We start from the raw sequence: 23767 nt of genomic DNA, 5'->3' as shown, positions 1-23767 counted from the left end.
CACCCGTTTTAAAAGCACATAAAAGGGGTGAAATGTTCTATATATTTTCAACAGCAATTATGTATAGTATCAGCTCTGCTGTTTGGCCCAAATTTGGGAGGAAAAGTGGTACCATCCGATAGCTTTTGCTAGTTGAAAGTTGGGCATATCAGAAATTAACTACACCAGATGGAGAAGTTGTGCCTTGCAATGGTATTTGCAACCAAGAAGTTCAGGCACTACATTCTTTATGAGAGGGTGGTTTTTTATACGAAGACGGAAGGGCTTCGATTGTTCTTGAATAAGTTACAACCGCCTGATTGTTTAGCAAAGTGGTTAATCACTTTGCAAGAGTTTGATTACGAGATTAAGAGCAAGCCGCTGAAGCTTTAGGGCATTGTCAAGTGTCTTGTGGATTTTGGAGAGCCAAAAGAGGTCATGACTGAAGGAAGTGATATGGAAACATTGTTTAAGATTGATACGACATCTATTCCCTCCTAGTATGGCGCTATAACACACTATCTTTCTATGGGAGAGATTGGAGTTACTCTATCAAAGCCTGAGAAGAGGAAGATTAAATAGCAGGCATTGAAATTTTCCTTGATCGTAGGGACATTATATCGGCAAGGTGTTGATGATATCTATCACCGATGTGTGATGCATGACGAGGTTCTCTTTATTTTGGAAGAGTGCCATGACTCCGCTTGTGGAGGGTACTTTGCCGGGTGGTTGACGGCACAAAAGGCTTTACAAGCTAGTTATTGGTGGTCGTCCATCTTCCAAGATTCATTTGACTATGTTAAAAGATGTGATACATGTCAAAGACATGACAGTCGAGAGAATAGGAAGTGTCCACTTATGCCTATTATGGATATCCTTCCATTCGAGAAGTGGGGCATCGATTTTGTGGGACCTATTATCCCGTCGTCTACTACTCAGAAAAGATACATTATAGTAGCAACTGATTACTTTACAAAGTGGTTAGAAGCACGGGCGACGAGGCAGGACAATGCAAAAGAGACTGCTAGCTTCCTACTTGAGCAGATCATTTGCCATTTTGGTTCTCCAAAGGAAATAGTATCGGACAGTGGAACTCATTTTTTGATAAGGTAATTAGAAGCCTGACTGAAGCATGGAGCATTAAGAATAACAAGATGACCCCTATAATCCACAAGCCAATGGACAGGTTGAAAGTACCAATAAGTAGCTTGTGGGTATCCTATCCAAGATAGTCTTTGAAAAGAAACGGGTCTGGGATACAAAATTATATGTGGCGGTTTGGGCATATAATACGACGTTTAAACGAGCCACTGGCCACACCCCATTCAAATTAGTTTATGGGGAGGAGTGTGTCTTGCCCTTAGAAATTGAGTTGCCGACCATAAGATTCGCAATCAATCATTCTTTGGGTGATGAAGATGCCTTATTTGAGCGGTTTACGACTATAGCCCACTTGGATGAGCTCAAATTGCAGAGTTTGTTGCACCAGGAGGTAGTTATACATCGGATGAAGTGGTTGCATGATCTAAAAGCGAAGAAGTATACCTTTAAAAAAGGGCAATTAGTTCTGTATTACGATGCCATAGGGAGCTATTTGCAAGAAAGCTGGAACCTTGTTGGGATGGCCCTTACAAGATAGTTCGGATAGGTAAAAATAAGTCCACGGTTTTGTTAGCTGATCTACAAGGAGTGGAATTTAAGAATAAGGTTAATTTTAATAAGATTAAACCTTATTATTTTTAAACATGCTAATGCACTAAATACATTGCAGGTCCATGCTGAAGCTGATTTGAGACCTGCACGAGCGCTTAAACTAGTCGATGGGGTGGTTAATCCCTTATTTGGAGCACCCATATCTAGAGAAAAGATATCGTCAGGGGAGGCTTATTTGGTGGAGCAAGGGATACAAAGTGGTTGAGCAAGAAGACGATACCTTTGTGTGGGAGATTAAAGTTTTCTGCCATCACTATTTACAAATCTTGACAAGCATCCCTGTTGAGTTTAATGAAGAAGGTGGGATGGAGCTGTCAGCTCATCCTCTAAATATGTTGAATTTTGATTATCATAATTATGAATAGAGGAGTTCCTGATGGCTGGCTATGTAAACCCATTGTGGACGCACACGTTATACTTTGATGGAGCCTCCAGGGGGCCTCATAGAAAAGGGAGTGTTGGAGTAGTCCTCCGAGATCCCTGACGTAGAGTTATAATGAAATTAGCTGCTTATCTCAGGATGGGATTCACTAACAACATGGCAGAGTATAAAGCCCTGATTATGGGATTGAATATTGCCAAGAAAGGTGGCATTCGACGGTTGTTAGTAAAAGGGGATTCCCAGCTGATCTTAAATCAACTTAATGGGACATATACAGTCTAGAATCCTCTCCTTCGTATGTATCATTGAACTGCTATAACCCTACTTGATGAATTTGAGAGCATATCTCTTCAGCTCATTCCATATTATTGGAATCAGTTTGCAGATTCATTAGCCAATTTTGCTTATGAGGATGACCTCTTTTTCAACTGTGGTCCTAGTTCGGATGTTGTTATTGATAATGAGACGGGACCTGGTTGCTTGTGGGAAATGTTATCAGACCACACGTTATATGGCAAGCGATGGTTAATATGGGTAATGAGAAGAGTAGCCGAGACCCATCTACCACTATTATCTTGGACTCATAGGTTGATTCGACGACATGTTATGCGTACGCCTCTTATTGTATATGCAGGAGGTATGGGTCATAACTTGATGCATTTAGTTTAGGGCTGAGTACCCTGTCTTTCCCCTTGGAGTGGAGCGTGTGTTTGTATATCTGCCTTCTTCCAAGGAGGGATCTATATGAGCAGGTTTGCTTGATTTCTTTAGGCCAAGAGGGCCAGTTGTTTTTAGGTTTTAATGATCTATTTCCTTAGGCCAAGAGGGCCAGCTACTTTAAAGTTGGCAATGTTTGTTTTCTTTAGGCCAAGAGGGCTAGCTACTAGTTTGCAGTGGAATGTGCTATTTCTTTAGGCCAAGAGGGCCATTCGTCTGTTTAGTGCAGGTACAATTAATGGTTTTTTGTTGTAGTGATTGCATCATACAACTTAATGGTTTTTTGTTGTAGTGATTGCATCATACAGCTTAACGAAGTCGTTGGAGGGAGCCTTTGCTGCAAAGGAGCTTCTTGTGGCCATTCCAGGTGGTTTTGTCCCCTTTTCGAGTCTTTTTCTTTAAGGGTATATGTGCATGTACGGGTTACTTTCCTTTGTTTGTTGGGAACTTCTTGTGGCCATCTAGGTGGTTTTGCCCCCTTTCCCGTGGTCGCAAATGACAGATGATTTTTGATGTCGAGAAGTGCTTAAAAATAGCCAAAAATTCCAAATTTCAGGGGAAAAATAGACTTCGTTGAAGGCGGCGGTGGCAATCAATACGATTTTAAGCGGCAATGCCTGGAAAAGGCTTAAAAGACCCAATTGAGGACAATTGATGAATTTTCATAATTATTTAGCATGTTGGGCGGGACCTTTGGAGATGCTTGGTAGTGGAGGACTTCAAGACGGACGCCCAAGATTTTATAGACTGAAATTTGGACACCGGACATGGGAGATAGGATGCCCGGGAGGCCAAGGCCAAGACCAAGTGTGAAAGGACTTTAATGGGAGCCAAAAGGCACGACCTTGTCAAGATTGTGGGAGAAAAGGAAGGAGTCTCACTTGTAGATTTCTTGCCTGCACAATGGGGGAATACACACAGAGGTGGAGGCTGAAAACAGTTTTCCTCTTCTTAGTTGTGTAAGCCAAAAGAACTCTCATACAAAGAAATAGAAGAACCCTATATATGGGTCTCAAACCAAAGTCAAATAACTAAGGTGGTATACTAACTGAGCCACGAACTAGAGTAGATAAGGATAGCTGTCATCTAGCTATTATTCATGGGCAGTGTACCAACCGCGTCTGCAACTGACAAGTCGGTGACATAAATACACAACGGTCACCCTGGCGTATCACGAGTGGAGCTCGATATCTCAACACTCCCCCTCGAGCTCAATCCCAATTCCTGCATACCAAGTAGGTCTCTGAACTTGCGCAGCTTCTCTGCCCCCAATGCCTTCGTGAATATGTCAGCTACCTAATCCTCTGTGCTGACATCAACTAGATCAATAAGACCTAGTAAAACCCTCTCCCGCACATAGTGATAATGCACCTCAATGTGCTTTGTTCTAGCATGATAGACTGGGTTATTTGCCAAGTGTATACTACTCATGTTGTCACAATAAATGACAACTGGCCCATCTGTAGACTGATGCATATCATAAAGTAGCTTATGCAACCAAGCTATCTCACATGCAGCCATTGCTGCACCCCTGTACTCAGCCTCTGTGCTCGACAAGGCAACTGTAGGCTGTTTCTTGCTGCTCCAAGTGACTGCAGCACTCCCAAAAGAGAACACATATCCACTGGTAGATCGTCTATCAAAAATACTACCAGCCCAATCAACATCAGTGTATCCATGTAACTGTATCTGAACCCCAGTCTCATAAAATAGTCCATACTGCAATGTGGACTTCACATACCTGAGTATGCGTCTAGCCGCATCCAAATGCGGTTTCCTTGGAGCCTGCATAAACTGACTTACCAATCCAACAGCATAGCTCAAATCTGGCCTAGTAATAGTCATATAAATCAAACTTCCTACTATGCGTCTGTACATAGTAGGGTCTTCCAGAAGCTCACCTGCATCTGCGCTCAGCTTCACATTCTGCTCCAAAGGAACTGAAATAGGCTTACAGCCTGTCATCCCATATTTGGACAGCATGTCCAATCCATATTTCCTCTGCAAGAGCTGTATCCCACTTGGTGATCTAATCATCTCAATGCCCAAGAAATAACGCAGCTCTCCCAAATCCTTCATCTCAAACTTCTGCTTCAATAGCATTTTCACATGAAGGATATCTTCATTGCTGTCACCTGTCATAATCAAATCATCAACATAAATGACAAGTAGCATAATACCTTTCTCTGTTTTTCTCACATAAAGTGAGAAATCTGCCTTGGAAATCTGAAAGCCAATAGTGACAAGATACTGTCCTATCTTGTCAGACCATGCTCTAGGTGCTTGCTTCAAGCCATACAAGGCTTTCTTCAACCTGTAAACAAACTCAGGATGAACAGCATGCACATAACCTGGTGGCTGCTCCATATAGACCTCTTCTTGCAAATCACCATGCAAGAAGGCATTCTTTACATCCATCTGATGTAAAGACCATCCCTTTGATGCAGCCCTAGCAATGACTGCTCTTACAGTTGCCATCCTTGCAACTGGACTGAATGTTTCTTCATAGTCAATGCCATATGTTTGTGCATACCCCTTGACTACTAATCTTGCCTTGTATCTGTTCACAGAACCATCTGCATTGTGCTTTACCTTATAAACCCACTTACAGCCAATTGCATTTTTACCTTTAGGCAAAGGTACCAATTCCCATGTAGCATTTGCTTCCAAGGCATCCATTTCTTCATCCATGGCTTTCTCTCATTTTTCTTTTCCCATGGCTTCCTCAAAAGAAGTGGGTTCTGGTTCCTGTATCACTTTAACCATATATGCATAGTGAATGGCTGTAAATCCATCATATTTCAGCCTATCCATAGGATACCTAGCTCTCGTAGACCTGCGCAAAGTAGGTTCACTCCCAGGTGCTCTCAAAACATCCCTTGTCTTCCTTACTCCAGGTGTAACAATAGAAGGAATACCCAACTCATCATCAATGCTCTGTTCTGAGCCACTGGATTCACCATCCACATAAGAGTGACCTGCATTCACATCAAACATGGGCTGATCAACCTTCTCTTTTCCTTTTCGTGATACCTGCATACCACTATCTGCATTGCTTTGAGAAGAATCTCTTGATCTCAATCTGCCTGTCCATGGCGAAGAATGTGAACCACTGCTAGAGGACGCTCCAGGTCCACTAATATTTTGTGACTGCTGCTGTGAATTCTGTGCAGCATTACCATTTTGTGCATCTACATCATCAATCACATTTACTGGTTTATACCAGCTACTCATCTCATCAAAAACAATATCTCTGCTCACTGTAAACTTACGAGTAGAAGGGTTATAGCATCTATACCCTTTTTGCTGCAGAGAGTAACCAATAAAGATGCACTTCTCAGCTTTTGGATCCAACTTGGATCTCAACTCATCTGGCACATGTACATAGGCAATGCAATAAAAAATTTTCAAATGAGAAATATCTGGTTTCTTACCAGTATACCTCTCCTCTGGAGTCATCCCATGTATTGCTGCAGTGGGAGTCCTGTTCATTATATAGACTGCTGTAGCAACTGGTTCAGCCCAATAAAAATTTGGCAAGTCTTTTTCATTGAGCATGGCACGAGATACCTCTCCAATATGCCTGTTTTTCCTTTCTTCAATTCCATTTTGTTGTGGGGTATGACTGCATGAATATTGCTGCTTTATGCCATGCTCCTGCAAGAACTTTGCAAACTCATTTGAGAGGTACTCTCCCCCTCCATCTGACCTTAGGCATTTTATTTGCAGGCCTGTTTCTTTTTCAACCATAGCTTTAAGGGTTTTGAAATGCCCAAAAACTTCGCTTTTCTTTTTCATAAAATACACCCAAACTTTTCTGCTATAGTCATCAATAAAAGTGACAAAATAATGACAGCCTCCAAGAGATGCAGCTTTAGTAGTCCACACATTAGAGTGGATTAATTCCAATGGCTTCTCACTCTCTTGAACATGTCTAGGAAATAGTTTCCTTGCCTGTTTTCCAAACTGACAGGCTTCACATACCTTATGCATTTCTGCAACCTTGAATTTAGGCAAACCTGCAACAATATTTTGGGCCTGCATTGATTTAAGTCGCTGTACATTAACATGACCAATGCGTTTATGCCAGATATCAATATCTGCAACTACATCGGTCCCATGTGCAAACATTGCTGCACTCAATTCAGGCATGTCTGGATCCAACGTAAACATTCTGCCCTTCTTCTTTCCTTTTGCTATCAAGCGACCTTTATTTTTTATATCCTCAACAAAGCATCCATGAGGATTAAATCTGACCTGCAAGCCCTGCTCAACCATGTGACCAACAGAAACCAGATTCTTGGTGATATTCGGGACATGAAATATATCGGACAGGTATTTCTTTTTCCCATCCTGCATAGACAAAGGAAATTTTCCAATCTGCACAATAGGATGTGCAGTATCATCACCAGTCTCCACAAATCCTGGTTTTTCCATTTTCCTTGCATCCTCCATCCATTCTGCATGACCTGTCATGTGGTTTGATGCACCTGAGTCAACATACCATACATCATTGCTTTCTTCTGCACTTGTCATAGAATTATTCATGTGCTGCACCATAAACAAATGCTCATTTCTGTCATCACCCTGTCTACTAGAAGATGCATAATTCCCTTGTTGTAGTTTTCCATTCATGATGTCATTCTGCTTTTTATAGCAGTCTTTAGCCATATGACCCATTTTACCACAGTAGTAGCATTCAACATTACTGTTTGCATTTTGGCCTCTTTGCCATCCACCACGACCTCTTTGGCTCCCCCTGCCTCTAGAGTTACCACGTCCTCCTCCATAGGACTGGTTTTCTTGAGTTTGCTGCATATTCTGATTTCTACCACGGCCTCCAAATCGGCCTTCTCTACCTCTGCCTCTACCTCTTCCAGCATTTAAGTAGAAGACAGCTTCTTTTGAAGTTCCTCCTGAAGAAGATGCACCACCATTTCTCTGCTCCTCAGAAATTAGAAGAGCAATCAACTCCTCAAAGTCAGGAAATCTTTCACGAACTGAAATGGATATCCGAAACTGTGCATAATCCTTTCCTAGACCATTCAAGGTCATAGAAACTAAATCATCATCTTCCACTGGCGACCCAATGGAAGCAAGTGCATCTGCAATCTTCTTCACCTTCATGTGGTAGTCATTGATGCTCATATTTTCTCTCTGCACATTATGCAACTCTTGCTTGAGCTGCATTTTCCTGGCTTGCGTATTTGTGCTATACATTTTTGACAAAGTATCCCATGCCTCCTTTGGCGTACTTGCATCTTGAATATGCACAATCATAGAGTCTGAAATGTTGATAGGCAGCCAGTACATAACTTTTCTGGCTCTCTCATGCCATGCTTTAAATGCCTGCATTTGCTGCTGATTGGGAACATCAGGAAGAACTGGTTCTTCTTCATTTCCTGCAACAAATTTCCAATATCCTTTTCCCATAAGGAAATTCGTCATTCTAAACTTCCATGCTTGGAAGTTGTTCTTGTCAAGCTTTTCAGTGACAATCTGTGAAAGAGAATCAGATGCCATTACAGAACACTGCAAAAAATTCTGTCACTGAAAAAAACACAGCTTCACCCTCACAAGGGAAAATCTGCAAAACTGGCGAAAGTGGTATTTGACCACACAGTCACTTCCTAGTGACGATTTTGCATTAACAGGCAACATGGATGATTCTGTAACTCCCAATGTCTCTGCGCACAAGCATATGATGCAATTTCTACAGTAACTTTTCACCAACCTGTAGAACAGTGGCTGCACAGCATTCTTGAGCTCCTTACCACGAACAAGGCTCTGATACCATGTCAAGATTGTGGGAGAAAAGGAAGGAGTCTCACTTGTAGATTTCTTGCTTGCACAATGGGGGAATACACACAAAGGTGGAGGCTGAAAATAGTTTTCCTCTTCTTAGTTGTGTAAGCCAAAAGAACTCTCATACAAAGAAATAGAAGAACCCTATATATGGGTCTCAAACCAAACTCAAATAACTAAGGTGGCATACTAACTGAGCCACGAACTAGAGTAGATAAGGATAGCTGTCATCTAGCTATTATTCATGGGCGGTGTACCAACCGCGTCTGCAACTGACAAGTCGGTGACATAAATACACAACGGTCACCCTGGCGTATCACGAGTGGAGCTCGATATCTCAATAGACCTTTGGGGGCTCCCTAAAAAGAAACGATTTTTTGGGGGGGGGCACCGTTTTTTTCGGGCATAAAGCAGGGAGATGGCGCCATTTTCTCAACGAATGATTGAGATGAGATGTGGGGGCTGTAAATAAACCCCCCAACCGATTACATGCATGTTCTACTCTTGATCTTCGCTCTCCATCGCTCCAATCTGCTCCTCAAATGGCTGCCCGGTTGTGGAGATCAGATTTCATTCTTTCTCTCTCCTCCCTCTCTCTCTTGCAAGGGGCAGTTCCTATGTGTGAAGAAGAATGAAGCCCGGTTGATGAATGCTCGTCCGGGCGTGGTACCAGATTGCTTCCAAACCGAAGGTGGGCTGAAGATGGTAGTGTGGAGGAGGGATGAGCATCAAACAAGCCCTGATTTACAGACCCGCAACAAGTTTCAAAACCCGAAATAATAAAAGATACACGGTAATGATATTTTTACAAAGAAAATGGCTTTTTTTTCGCATTTGATGAGGTTAGCAATGTTCATATGGGCTGAAAATTAATGGACATGTTGTTTGCTATTGGTTTTAGTATTTTATAATAAAAAAATCGGAAAATATACACTTAAAGTGTGGAAAATAAATGGATAAAACCCAAAAAGCATGGTTTTTAGAGTAAAAATGGGATTTTTGGGCATAAAATAGAAAAAGCATGAAACAAAACACCAATAAAATCTACATGGTTGCTATTTAAGGAGTCAAGAGCCACAGCTCTAAAATAATGCTAATTTTCTTCCATTTTTATTGATAAAAAATAAGAAAAAATAGAGAAAATTCTCTTTAAAAGGGGGAAAAATAGAGAACGGACGAGGAAAATTATGGATGTGTCTGTTAGTGTATAATGAGGATAAAGCATGAGGGTTTGCCTTAGATTATCCCCATTTATATATTTTTGTGAGCATTTACTACTTATTTTGTGCGAAATACACATGAAATTACATTTTTACTTATCACTGCAAGCAAAACTCTAAACGGTAGGGAGAGAGGGGAGTTTGAGTGTTAAAATATGATATAAAATCTGATGTATTTGCTGCATTATTCATATAGGATGACATTAAGTTGAATAAAGGGAAGTACTGCACGAGTGTAAGGATCGGTGTCTTCTCTCATCGCAACAATTATGCGTTAGTGTATGGAAACATGAAAAGAATGGATTTGCACAATGCAGATGCTTATTTTCAATTGTTTGAGCACTTAATCATATACACATTTGCATCAAGTATTGTTAAATGGTATCAATTACAAGCTCCTGGATGCATAGCACTTGGTTTCTTTAGGACTTGACCCACGTAGAGAGAGTGAGCAACTCGGTTGTAGGTCTAGACAGTGGGTTAAAGGGGATGGATAAGTGAGGATAAGGGCATTCCTGGAACGTTAAATACATTGGCGCTAAGAGGGAAATTTGTTTCGAATGTATCTATGTGTGGAAGCAATGCATCGAACAGCCAATCCCCAAGATGTAGGAGAGCTGCAGTAGGGCCACGGCAATCAGCCGCCGGTGGGGTGCCCTTGTGTTTATAATATGTGGCATTTATTGCTGACATATGTATGATCTCCCTCTGAGGAGATGGGGAAAGGGAACATCTGTTGGATTACAGACTATAAATGTGCATTGATTAGTGTTTAGGATAGTGTATCCCTCGAGAGATGCTCATGGTCCGCGAGGCCATGAGGTGGGGTTGTCTGTTGAGGGCATGAGGTTTGGCTAGTGCCTTAGCCAGTGCCGATCCATTTTGGGTCCCATCACAGATTCATGCCCCTAGATGCGAGCCTCCGGCTAGGGCAGCTCTGCGGGCTCGATCCCGACAAAATATGATGTGCACACTCCTGATGCCCTAGAGGCACTATTGGTAAATTTTGATGGAAATTTGATAACATTAATCCGATAACATTACCTTCTCTGCATCATCTATCTATTGCTTTAGTGGAGCGGGTCTGCTCCTACAAATGGGACACCCTTGTCTCTCTCTTGGGAAGGTACTACGTAGTCGGGTTGAGGTCCAAAAATGCTTTCTTGCAACCGCTCGAACTCCTCATCTAAGATCTCATACTATGGCATCGCATTCTTAATCTGCTCTTGGATGCTCACAATGGCAGAGATGTCATTGACACTCATGCCATCATATTGAACCACCTCATCAACATGTGCTGGTGCATCTTGTATATCAAAATCTATAAAATCATGAGGTGCATCACACACCATGATACAATATAGCTCTTCTTCCCTTAGCTTCAAAATTTCTAGTACATCCTAGTAAATATTCCACCCCCTCGATGATGATAGCATGGAGAGAAGCGAGGGGTGGCTCATCGCTTGTCGGCATCTTAATAGGGCAAGGAGGTGGGTGCACAATGGCTAAGCTTTGTGCTTCCTCTACTCTCAGATCGAGTGTGATCTCTTTAGGCTCCCTCTCAAAATACTATAGCTGTGGCCGAGAGGGTGTGTCGATATCTTCCTCATTGTGCTCTTGCACCTCAGTGCACAAAACATATATGGCAAATGCTGCATCGCACTTGATGAGATCCATTGTGGCATGGTCCTGGGATGAGGTGGGCACTACTTTGGCATGGAGATACTACCCCACATGCATGAGGGCTTGATGTATTACCTTTGCATGGCTTGATCTAGCATGTAAACTATATAGAAAATCTATGGGGACCCATCTGAGAGCAGAGTCTGGAATAGAGCAGGTGAGAGGGTTTGCCGCATCACAAAACAATGCTAGTATACTAGAGCTAGGGTCTACGGCGGAAAGCGAGCTCTCTAGACTCAAGGTCATGCAAAACCTAGGGTATATCTGGTCTCCTATGTGTGCATAGCATGTGGAGCTAATCCATGCAACGAAGGCGAGAGTGGTAGCCATGGCACACAAAGAGAGAAGGGAGGAGAGCACAAGTGTAGGGAAGTAGAGAATGAAAGTGAAAATGAGTTTGGAGTTATAGCTTTTATGTATTTAGGGTTTTAAATAAATGTTCTTTTTAAACCCTAAAGTTTCAAATTAAAACTCTTACCTTAGTTTCTTTATTTCAATACTTTAAAGTAAATGTTAAAATTACTCATACAGACAAATGTTTCGTTCTACATTATTATATCCTTGAATATACTTGGATCGCTGAGTACATTCAAGTCCAACTACAGAAAATATAGAAATTTTTTAAGAAAATAAATATGAAAGACCTTCAAAATCCCTTAGATCCAATTTAATATTTAATTTTAAGAAATAAGTAGAAGAGATGAGCTATAATATATCATTATGCAAATACAATATTGCATAGATTATAGAACTCCAGCCTACAATTTAATTATGATTTTAACAAGCACGATTGACTAATTACAATATGTATTATTGTACGCTTGGATCATAGTAGACTAAGATTATCTAAATTGAAAGTACTCAAAAGTTTATATTCGTTCTTTATAAATTTTTTTACAAGGATTCCACTATCTTAAGGATATGTGGAGAAGCACATTGTTTACATGTCATGGATTGCTCACTACGAATCCTGTATTTTCTATTATCTAACTTGAAATAGAAGTTGCAGAGGGGCTCATTGGACATTAATTGGATTTCTTGTCTCAGAAAAGAAAATGGGCCAATGGCTCTTTGTGCTGACCACAAAAGGATTATGACCATTCCACAAGATAACCACATTTATGAGAGCTGTATGTGTCTCATCTTGAGTATCTTGATCCAAGCTGATCCACTCCCCTCGCAAAACTCTCCATCTTCTATATCAAAAGCGAATGCGCAAAGTTTGTATAGTGATGAAATACCTATATGAGAATGGAATAAACTAACTAAGATGCACATCTTTGGAGCATATGGTGGGTTTCATAGCACTATTGATGTCGGATTTTATCTTGGACTTACATGCTCCTGACAACTCCAAGCTACCAATCAACCATTCACCACTAGATAGTGGTGGCAATGGGACATGTTGCAATCTCTAGCTTTCTACTACATACAATGAATTATAAAAAAAGATATTTTGAGTTGCAAGTTGACTTGCAGAGTTATTATCATAGATCAAAGAACCTATGTCTTCATGCCAAACATGTATCTTGCCGCTCAAACATTCCACATTTTGCCATTCATGCAAAGTTGATGGGTATAGAGCTGTCAGTAAAACAAGATTGAATTAGAAAACTGCAAAGATTTTTTAAAACAACTTTGATGCAAAAGAATAAACAATGATAAAATTTAAAAACTTACGGTTTTGTTTATAATTTGTAATGTAGTTCTTATCATGTACAGAGATTTGTTTGTGCATATAAACATGTTGGATCAACACTTCTGTTACTATACTTGTTCCATTGAACACTTTTTTGAACTCTAAAATTCTACCTTTCCAATGTTTGCTAGGGTTTGCAACATCCTTACGCCTCCTGGCCTTGAAACTCCCTCGAGTACTTGGGTGCGTCAAAATCCAATCCAACTTATAGTACTTATCACAAATCCAATTATACTGCCACTATCTTTCCTATTGAAGACCTCCACTGCAAGTATGTTACTGATGTTTTTCCTCCACGAAGACATCTATGATAACCAAATAGAAAAGTTACTTATCTACATGTGTATAATTTGCAAATTTTCTCTCCAAATGAAATGAAATTTAAATGGAGCAATTTAAATAAAACATTGTACTTGCAATTCTTTTCACAAAGAAGCCCAGAGATGTTGAACAAGAAGTTGAATTATAACAAGACCGTTGTTTCTTCACTGACAAATTCCTAGAGTACAAAAACAAAAGAAATATCGAGTCAAAGCATACATATAACTTACATAGGCTTTGTCCAAATAAGTTGAAACTTAACCATGGAGCAACAGAAAAAAGTGGTAATATACCTGTGGCTCTCTTTGTAAAGAAGCCCAAAGATGTTGACAAAGTTGATTTTTAATAAGTCATTGTTCTCCACCCTCAAGGACTCTGGGAGTAAAAAAAACAAAGGAAAACTCAGTATGCACATAGCTTGCATACATTTTGTCCAAACGAGATAAAATTTAACAGTGGAGTAGCAAAAAACAAGACAACATACCTGTAACTTTGTTTACAAAGAAACCGTAAGATGTTGAAGAAGAAGTTGAGTGTTCCAAAAGATCATTGTTCTTGATTGTTAGAGACTCCTAGAGTACAAAAAAAAAAGAAGTTACATGTTAGAGAATGCACATAACTTGCACAGGTTTTGTCCAAACGAGATAAAACTTTACCATAGAACATCCATGGAAGAGAACAATGTACTGTAAAGTTTTATGAAGAAAATCTTAGGGCTTTGGTAGAACAAGCTCTGCTCTCATAAAATGTGTGAAACTCACTCTGTGTTTGTGTAGAGGAAATCAAAATTCACAGGGTTATAGATAGGGCAAGCAACAATGAGGTTGTAAGATTTCTTCAAGAAAGAAGAAGTGGGGAAAGATATATGATAAATTTGAGATCCGCCTAAGAAAGAGGGGGAAACTAAAAAGGGGAGAAATGAAAAGTCAAACATAAAAAAAAAAGAAAATGAAAATTTGAGTCACAAACTTCCAGGAAGTGTTAGCATTATATTCCCCATATTTCCTCTTATTTTATTGTCGAGGGAAGATTTGGGCCAAGATATGGATAGAAGATTCATGTTACATGAATCTTGAATCCCAGCTCTCTCATTGGTTAGGCATATATTTCTTTATTCACTTCTTAAGGGGCAAAAAAGAGAGTCCATATTTCTCATAATGTAAGTGATAATGTTCTCGTATAGAAATAAACCCACACTATTACCATCATAGCATTTGAGAGCTTTGGCTTCACACCACTTTGTCACATAATATATACTAGAATTGTTTTCTTCTGGTTGGAGGGTTGATGGGGCCCACAAAGTCAAAAACCCACTTCTTGAATGGCTTCAAGGGAAGGATAGGCTGCAGTGATATGGTACTAGTTTTGGTAGGCTTTTCCATCCATTGACAAGCGTCATAGTGTTTACGGTAATCATAGATATCTTTGTGGAGGGTTGGCCACCAATATCTTGCAAGTAGAGCCTTCTTGGATGTTGCTTCTCCTACAAAGTGTCCTTCACATGGCTCATCATGGCATGCCTTTAGCTTGATCTCGATCTCCTCTCTTGCAACACATCTTTGTAGCACTTCATCTTTATCATTCTTATACAAATTTCCACCTAACAAGATGTAGGGGGCTGATTCCAATAGAAGCTTATTCTTTTCTCTGCTAGAGATGCCAAGGGGTATTGTTATGTGGCCAAGAGGTTGGCAATGTCTACATACTAAGGAGTCACAATTCTAACTAGGAACATAGAAGCATCAGGAAGATTGGGATCATGTTGCTCCCCTTCATCACTTTGAGGGCTTCATGAGAGATGATCAGTCAGGACATGTAAATGACTAGGCTTAGTGACCACTTCAAAATCAAACTCTTGGAATAGAAGGAGCCATCTCATCATTTAGCCTTTAACATTTTCCTTATTCATCATAAAGAATAGAGCTTCATGATTCACATAAAAATTGAAGTCAACTATAGGTAATGTCAAAACTTGTATAAGGTAAACACCATTGTAAGGCATTCTAACTCAATCCCTCTATAGTTTCTCTCCATATCAGTGATTTTTTGGCTTTCATAATAAATTGGTTGATCCAACTTTGAGGATCCTTTTTGACAAAGGACTATACCTAGCCCTTCTACAGATGCATTAGTGTGCACATGAAACTCCTTTGTCCAATCAGGAGGTTGCAAGTTGGGTGCTTTAATAAGATACTATAGGGTATTAAAGACTTCTTCATAATCATCTGTCCAAATGAAATGTGTATCTGGGGCTGCCTTTCTTTTAAAATATGTGATGAACCTCCTATAGTAGCTCACATGGCCAAGAAATCCTCTCAAATATTTTAGGTTGGTTGGTGTAGTTAGGGCCGAAATCTTCTCAATTTTGGTAGGGTCTATTGCTATTCTTTGTACAAAGATAATGTGGCCCAACATAATGAGACTTTGTAGATGCATTTTTTAGGGTTGAGGGAGATCCTATACTCCGGAATTGATCAAAACACTACTCATGGTGTCCCCAATGCTTACAAAGCGGATTGAAGACACATAAATAATTTAAATATACCTCAATGAAATCATGTAGATGATTTTGAAATGCGGACACCATCACTCTCTGGAAGGTAGTAGGGGATTGTAGATCCCAAAAGGCATCACTCTATAGGCATAAGTATCCCATTCTATTGTGAAGGTTGCCTTGGAATTGTCTTCTTTTGCAAAAATATGTACATGATTGTATCCATTGAATCCATCTAATAAGGAATAAAGCTCATGTCCTGCCACTTTGTCTAATAGTTGGTTAGTGAAGGGGATAGAAAAATGATATTTCTTTGTTCTAGAATTTAGCTTTTGGAAGTCCACAGATCTGCAACTTTCCATTATTCTTAGGTACAACCACAATGTGTGAAACACATTCACTATTGGCCACTGGATAGATAAACTCAACTTCTAAGAGCTTCAACAACTCTGCTTTCACTAGGATAGAGTAATTTGGATTTATGCACCTTTGTTGTTGCCGTATAGGCTTAGCATTAGGCTTTAGGTTGATGTGATATTGACATAAAATGGGATCAATCCCCTTTAAGTCTTTGTAAGACCAATCAAAAACATTAAGGTTCTCCTTCAATAGGTTATGAAGGGTCAATAACTCCTCTTTTGGAAGGCTGTTGCCAACTTTGAGATGTCATTCTGTGCCATTTGCATCAATAAAAGTAAACTACTTTTTCATATTTCACTTCTTCAATGAAGGTCCCAGGGATTGCTTTTGGATAGAGATCTAACTCCTTCAAGGGAGTGGCGTTCTCGTGTGATGCTCCGTTAGAAGCAACTTCAACCTCCCATGGGGCTTGTATAGATTCTTAGAATGCTAAAATGGTATCAAGGCTCTTTCAAATTTTGTTGGAGAGTTAATTACTTTTTGAAGTGAGAACTCATCTTTTGAAGATGCATCTAGGAATGTCACATAATAGGGACCACCTAAGTTTTATTTGGGTTGCAGGACTAGTGCCTATTGGCAAGGTGCATTATCATCCTTTCTCAAGAAGGGTAGTTTAGGGAAATAAGAGCCATTGCTAAAGGAAGGCTTATTTTGCTTAATCCAACTTTTATAAATCTTTTGCCTATGATGAGATTCGTTTACTAGTCTAAAGGGTACCATAGTCATTCTATTCCACAGCATGGGATCTTCAACTTTTGTGGCCTCTAGGATATCCTCATTTGTATCCTCTTTTGGTTGGATAGATTCTTCCACGTCTCTTTCATAATCTACATCTTCACTTTCATCATCGTCCTCTTTGGACTCTGTCTCTACATTTATAAGGGATTCATAAGAGAAGAGCATGCTCTCTGTTGCATCTTTCTATCTTTGGCTCCAGTGTGGCCATGTAACAAGGAGAGTGGTACATATCCATGCCTCTATCTCAATGTTAGAGGTGATTTCATAAGTCATTCCTAGTTTTGATAGCAAGTATTCACCCATCGACAATGACTTTTCTTCTGCTAGGGGTTGGCTTTCAGTGCCAACTATTAGGGACAACGCTTCTAGTTTCTTCAAGAAAATTTGTTTGATAGCATCATCTTTGGCTGATATTCCATCCTCTACTTTATTGGAACAACAGAGGGTAAGGTATACCATAAAAGTTTATCTTCACCACCAAGTATGTTATGGAAGGATGCCTAAGGGCTTGATTTAGCTTTGATATGTTAGTTTGATGAGTCACTGAGTCAATTGCATGCCTTGCAATTGAAGCGTAGATCTTTCATCGTCACATCTATTTTATGATGTTCCACTGAAGAGCCTCCATCTATCAACACACTTGAAATGAAACAACCTTCTATCTAGATGCCAGTTTCTAGAGTGCCATGATCCAAGAAGGTGTTGGCCCCCTCCACTTCTTTTATAGGCTTCGGGGCTCTATTGGATTTTGTAACAATTGTAGGGTTCCTTAGACCACATCATCACATGACAATACTTTTAAATCTTTTTCTACAACTAGCATTAGTAGTTGATGAAATTTCAAATTACGATGGAAGGTATCTAGGTCCTTGACCAAGATATATTCCTTTATTGGATCCACTAGCTTTCCAACCGGCTAGGGAATGGGGCAATATCCACTTTCATTTTTCCTCTTTCTTCAAGCAAGGTTTGCATCACCACTTTTTCTATTATGAGAGGTACGTCCACCTCTTCTATCTCTTGGATCTTTTGTCCTGCTTCTGTAATTGTATATGTATCCTTCTCTAGCACTAGATTGCTCCGTATTGTGCTTCTTTGTGGATCTATTGGGAGCTTGAACTTCATAGCTTTGGTAGGGGATATATTCTCTTTCGTAACCATTGGTTCTCTTTTCTTAGGATATGTTAATCTACCAGGTTGGAGGCAGGTTCTAGGGCCTTTTGTCAGTTTATCAGTGGTGTTGGCCTTCACAGCGGACTGGACTAGGATAGTCTTTGGTGGTATGGCCTTATTCTTTGCTTCAATTGTATAAAGGCTTGTAGTCCACTAAACTTCTAAGATTTGGACAATTTGGGGAGACGTGACCCTCCTCTCTGCATCTATGGCATTTCAGTTTTGATCCCTATCCACCACTAGACTATCTTCCTCTGTGAATTTGGGTAGGGAACCTTCTTGGGCCAAAACAAGGGCCAAACTGTTGTAGGCCTATAAGAAAAACTCCCTTCTCAATGCCTTCATCCAATTTATAGTTGGTCATCTCTTTAGTATGGATTCCATTCTAGAGATATATCCTTCCACTTGTTCTCTAGAGGATTGAGTTCATAAATTCCTCTCACATCTACTCTTCAAAACCTTCATGCTTGAATTTGGTGAGAAAGGCCACTTTTAGATCGTCCCATGTGCCAAAAGTTCATGCTTCTTGTCTCTCATACCAATAAAGCACTGTGCCTTTGAAAGTGGTGGGAAATATCACCAACCAACACTCAAGAGTTCTAGCATTGTTGGCTACACATGCCACCATAAACTCAGCTAGATGAAGATTGGGGTCTTCATTGTAGTGTCCCTTAAATATTGGCAATGAGAATATATTTGCTAGCCTATTATCAACATTTCTAGGATGGATTTGACTTGGAAGGGGACCTTGGGACTTTTATATTGAGTGCCACAAGGGCATCACAAAGGAGGCTTCTGCTACTAGCTTGTTCTTGTCTTTGATTTTTTTTTTCTCTCTGCTCACATATCTCTTGATTCATTCTAGTGTTTGCCTCTTCATCACATCATTCATCACGGAGTTGGCTCCACTCAATTTGTTTGTACTCAATAGAAAGGAATCAGAGGGGCTTTAGTCTCTGGAGGACTTTCTTGCCAACATTTCTTCTACTTTCTTCTTTTCAACATCTCTAAATTTAGCTTTCATTCCATTGTAGAGGAAGATATTGTCTATTTTTCTCTTTAGTTTTGTGGGAAACAATTGCCTATAGCGATACAACTTTTTGTAGCTTTAGAAGATAGTGAGATCAGTTTGTCACATAGAGCTTGCATCAAGATAGTGACATGTTTTTGCTATTGAGGAATGCAGTTCTTGTAGAAAGTGACTTTAGAAATTAATATCTTCAATTATTTAGTAGCAGAAAGAAATCCATAATCTTCCATTTGTTTTCTTTCTCTTCAACATATCTTATCATCATCATAGTCTTTATAGTCTTCTCTATCAATCTTTCTCATAGTCTCACTTATAGATACATTGTTTCTCATAGAAAATTGGCTATATCTCATATATACACACTCTCTCACATAGGCTCCCTCTCAATATTATATTGGAATAATAAAGAATAATACTCAATAATCCTCTCTGGAATGTAGATACCCCTTCCAAAAGGTATGTTTTATATGAAAGGTCACCAAAGACACTACAATAACCCTTGAGAGCTCACTACTGTCCTGACACTTGAATCTTTACTTGAAGTCTTTATTAGCTACTTTTTCTTCTTCTTCTAGCCTCAAAGATCTTTCATTCATCTCTTTCCAAGATTTCAAAAGATTCCCAAGCTAAATATTTATCCAATAGAACACTCACAGAAGCATATAGGACAAAACATAAGATTTATAGAAGCTCTATAGAACACTTCACAACCAATTCAACATATAAAAAACCATCACACTCACTCTTAATCATTCCTCAAACCATTCATCAACAATAATAACCTCTTAATAAAAAAAGAAAACATATAAAAAAAGAAGCAAAACAGACCTATCAGAACCGAATAGACATACCACAAAACCAATTAGAACATCATAACTCAACTAGAAACCATCATAAGCTTCTTAATCATAATAAAACCATCCCAAAACACTTCCAACACATCCAAAAACCAATCAATAGACCAGAAAATCAACCATTTAACTCACAAAAATAATAAAAAATCAGCTAAAACAACAAGTCACTTCAACCCTCATCACAATACAATCCTTGGTTTCCTATAGTTGACAATCCTTCTCGACATTTTAATTATTTTTCCAAAGTTGATAGCATATAAGAGAAAATTGTTTTGGCATTTGGCAGTTCATATACACAAGTGTTGCCATTTAATCCTAGGGTTTAATATGGTTGGTAATAATTTTTTGTCTTAAGTTTATCTTTGTGAGACTTATTAGATTGATCATTGACATCATCCTACTAAGCTTGGCAAGATCTCTACCAACAAAAAGAGAGTTATATTTCATATTACTATATTGCACCATAGAATGTTCAAGATATCTATAAAAAAAGAGAGAGTTATATTTCATACATAAGGTTTTCAATGTAAGGCTCAAAAAAATTTACATAATGGAGCTTGTAAAGATTATGATTTTTCTTTATCATGCATTTTGTATAAAAAAAAGGTGTATTGACTCGATATATATATAAACCATGGATTAGGTGTATGTGCATGGTATAGTAAGTGGGAGGCTCTTTGAAGATATACAATGCTAAATATTCACTAGACAAGTTGGGAAGATCCTTGATCTCATCATTGTTAACACGAGATTGGCGAGCCACGATAATGTGACTTGACTGGATAATTTGAGTGATGCAATGATAAACCCATTAATTTAGGGTCATTATTTCCCCTCCCATGTAAACCATAAGATTTGTATGACTTCAGTGGTTGAAAATGAAAAGCTACACCAAGTGTAGTCTTTTTGCTTTGGGTAGCCTCCATAAATTGTATTCATATTGCTTATTAGGTCAACATGTATAGAGTAGTAGGAAGGTGTCTAGCCCTAGCCAACTAAATAGCCATAGCCTTGGGTATTCAATACAATGGTTTGGATTAATTGAATAGCCCTAGCCTTGGTATTCACATTGCTTATTATGTCAACATGTATAGAGTAGTAGGAAGGTGTCTAGCCCTAGCCTTGGTATTCAATCCAATAGTTTGGATTAATTGAATAAATTTGAGAGATAAATATCTGCTCCATAGCTCAAAATATTTCCTCCAAGACAAGTTTGCACTAAGATCCTACTTTGTAACTTGTAGTTAATAGCTCATGAAATTGTTGTAGTTCATCCTACACATAAGTTAGGAAGTAAGAGAGATTCTCCTTAACACATCCTAGGTTCTACTCTATAACACATTGTAGTTAGTTAATGATTTGATTTGTCTTATTGAATTATTTATTTCTTCTTCTTTATTTATCTTTGACTTTCTAGATTTTTGTTTGGGCCGTTATTTAAGGAAAATCTTTTGAACTTTTAGGTGTTTATTTTCCTTGATCATATTTCCATGATCTGTAAGATTTATCCATTGGATTTCCTCTATCTTTCTTTTTTTAATAGCTAAATTTTGACAAAAATTGTAGATTATCTTACTTTCATACTAGTGTAATGTACACACTGCTTAAAATGGAAGGTAACATTTGGTAGTCACTCAATGTCTCATTCTAGTTGCTGCTATCTGCACTTCATAAGAATAATCTAACTTTGATTTGACTCGGACACCTTGGGTCTACCTCTCAGTGAAGCACCTTGGCCTCAACCCATGAGGATTGCTGTGAGGGGTCCTATAGACATAATAGTTACTAACGACATTCTAGCACTCAACTAAGATGGTCACTTTGCAATCAATTGTGGTGGCTGACACAAGACTAGTCTCCATAGTTGGTTCAAGGTCAATTGAGAGATAGACTCAACTCCTCTACTTATAAGGCAAAACTCAACTTTAGTTGTCAAAAATTGTTCTTAGTCAAGCTCTAAGACTAGATCCTAGGAAAGTCGTAAGTCAACCATGACCTATTGAGCGACTTGGTGTTGTTGATTCTCTAATTTATCTAAGCTTTTTTGACTAGGAATTTACTCAACTTTTTCTAAGCATTTCTAATAAAAACTTTGTTGACTCTCTAATTTATCTAAGCTTTTCTAATTAGGAATTCACTCAACTTTATCTATCATTCTAATAAAAATAGGGTTTCTAGGTGATTTGCTTCACTGGTTTTCCCCTGTGCAATAGACTTAGTAAGCGAGATCTAACATTTGGATTTAATAAGTTCAAAGGGTCATAATGTTTGGACACAATTCCTTGAAGCATCAACCCTAAAATCCTAATTGCTAGGGAATAATCCCATCCATAAACTTATTACGCATGTTTGACCATTTAAGTGGTAAGAATCTTGTCTCAGTCACTTGTTTTGTCAAGAATCATTTATACGTATGAATCTTCTTTGTCTAACTTCTTTTAAGTTGGCTTGCGAGTAGTATTCAACATTACTACATCTTTTAACTTTTAAGATTTTCTATCTTGGGTGATGAGTCTTATTATCCTATGTTGTAGGACCTACACTTTGGGGATTAGAATCCCGATTTTCTATATTTTCTTCCAATTTGTCACATACAAGATGTCCTATTCTTCTTCTTCTTTGATGTATTAGGGGTAAGGAGATGATATAATTCCTTGAGTTCCCTACATTGCCTTATCCATCTACTTAATAGGTTGTCTTGTTCTCTTATATTGGAACTTAGAATGTGACTATCATATCTTACTTAGATTGATTTTTAGTACATAAATATGCATGTATTAGATCTTGTGGGATTAGAAATGTTGTCATTCTTCCTTGCTACAACTTATCATGTTTGTTGAATCTAAAAGAGATCTATTATATTCTTTCTATTATTACCTATTAGAATCTAAACTAGTTGCATGCAACAAGTAGTCATGTATAGACTTCTCCTTGAGCATACTCTTGAACTCCTTGTATGTACCTTAAGACAAGGAGGGGGAGAAGAAAGCCAATGAAAGGGGAAACCATAATCAAGTCATCTCTTAGTTTCCTTTTTTCCTTTTAAGATTTATAACAAGAATAAGTACTTCACCCTTTTGTTATATTTTTGCGAAATTCAATACTTATCTTAACTTATTGGGTTTCAAAAGTAAACCATAGATAGTAAATTAAAGACTCGAACTTGTAAAAGTCATTTTATAAAGGAAGATTCTTCATTTATACAAGAAGACTAACTCCATGTTCCAAACTTTAAGATAGAGTTTATTGGCAAGGGGATGGACAAAACTTTTAGATTTTAATGAGACAGAATGCTCAATTAGCACACCGAGGTTGAAGATTAGTTGTTAGGATAAATGCAAAACATGAGATTAGGAGCTTTGAGAGGAAGACCTTGGGGAAGTTAGTCAACCTAGGATGTTGTGATGTAGAGTCATTTTTTATTTCTATCCCAAAATCATTTTGTCTATTATGCAAGTTTTGAGGTAAAGGATACATATCCCCTCTTACTCTAGGTGGATAAGGAAAATTTGTGCTCACATGACCAAACTCTCCATAGG

This window comes from Lygodium microphyllum, chromosome 20, assembly GCF_053477565.2.
Source record: "Lygodium microphyllum isolate KBCC chromosome 20, Lygodium_microphyllum_v1.1.10, whole genome shotgun sequence".
Classification (NCBI taxonomy): Eukaryota; Viridiplantae; Streptophyta; class Polypodiopsida; order Schizaeales; family Lygodiaceae; genus Lygodium; species Lygodium microphyllum.
Note: the sequence above shows the minus strand (reverse complement) of the source record.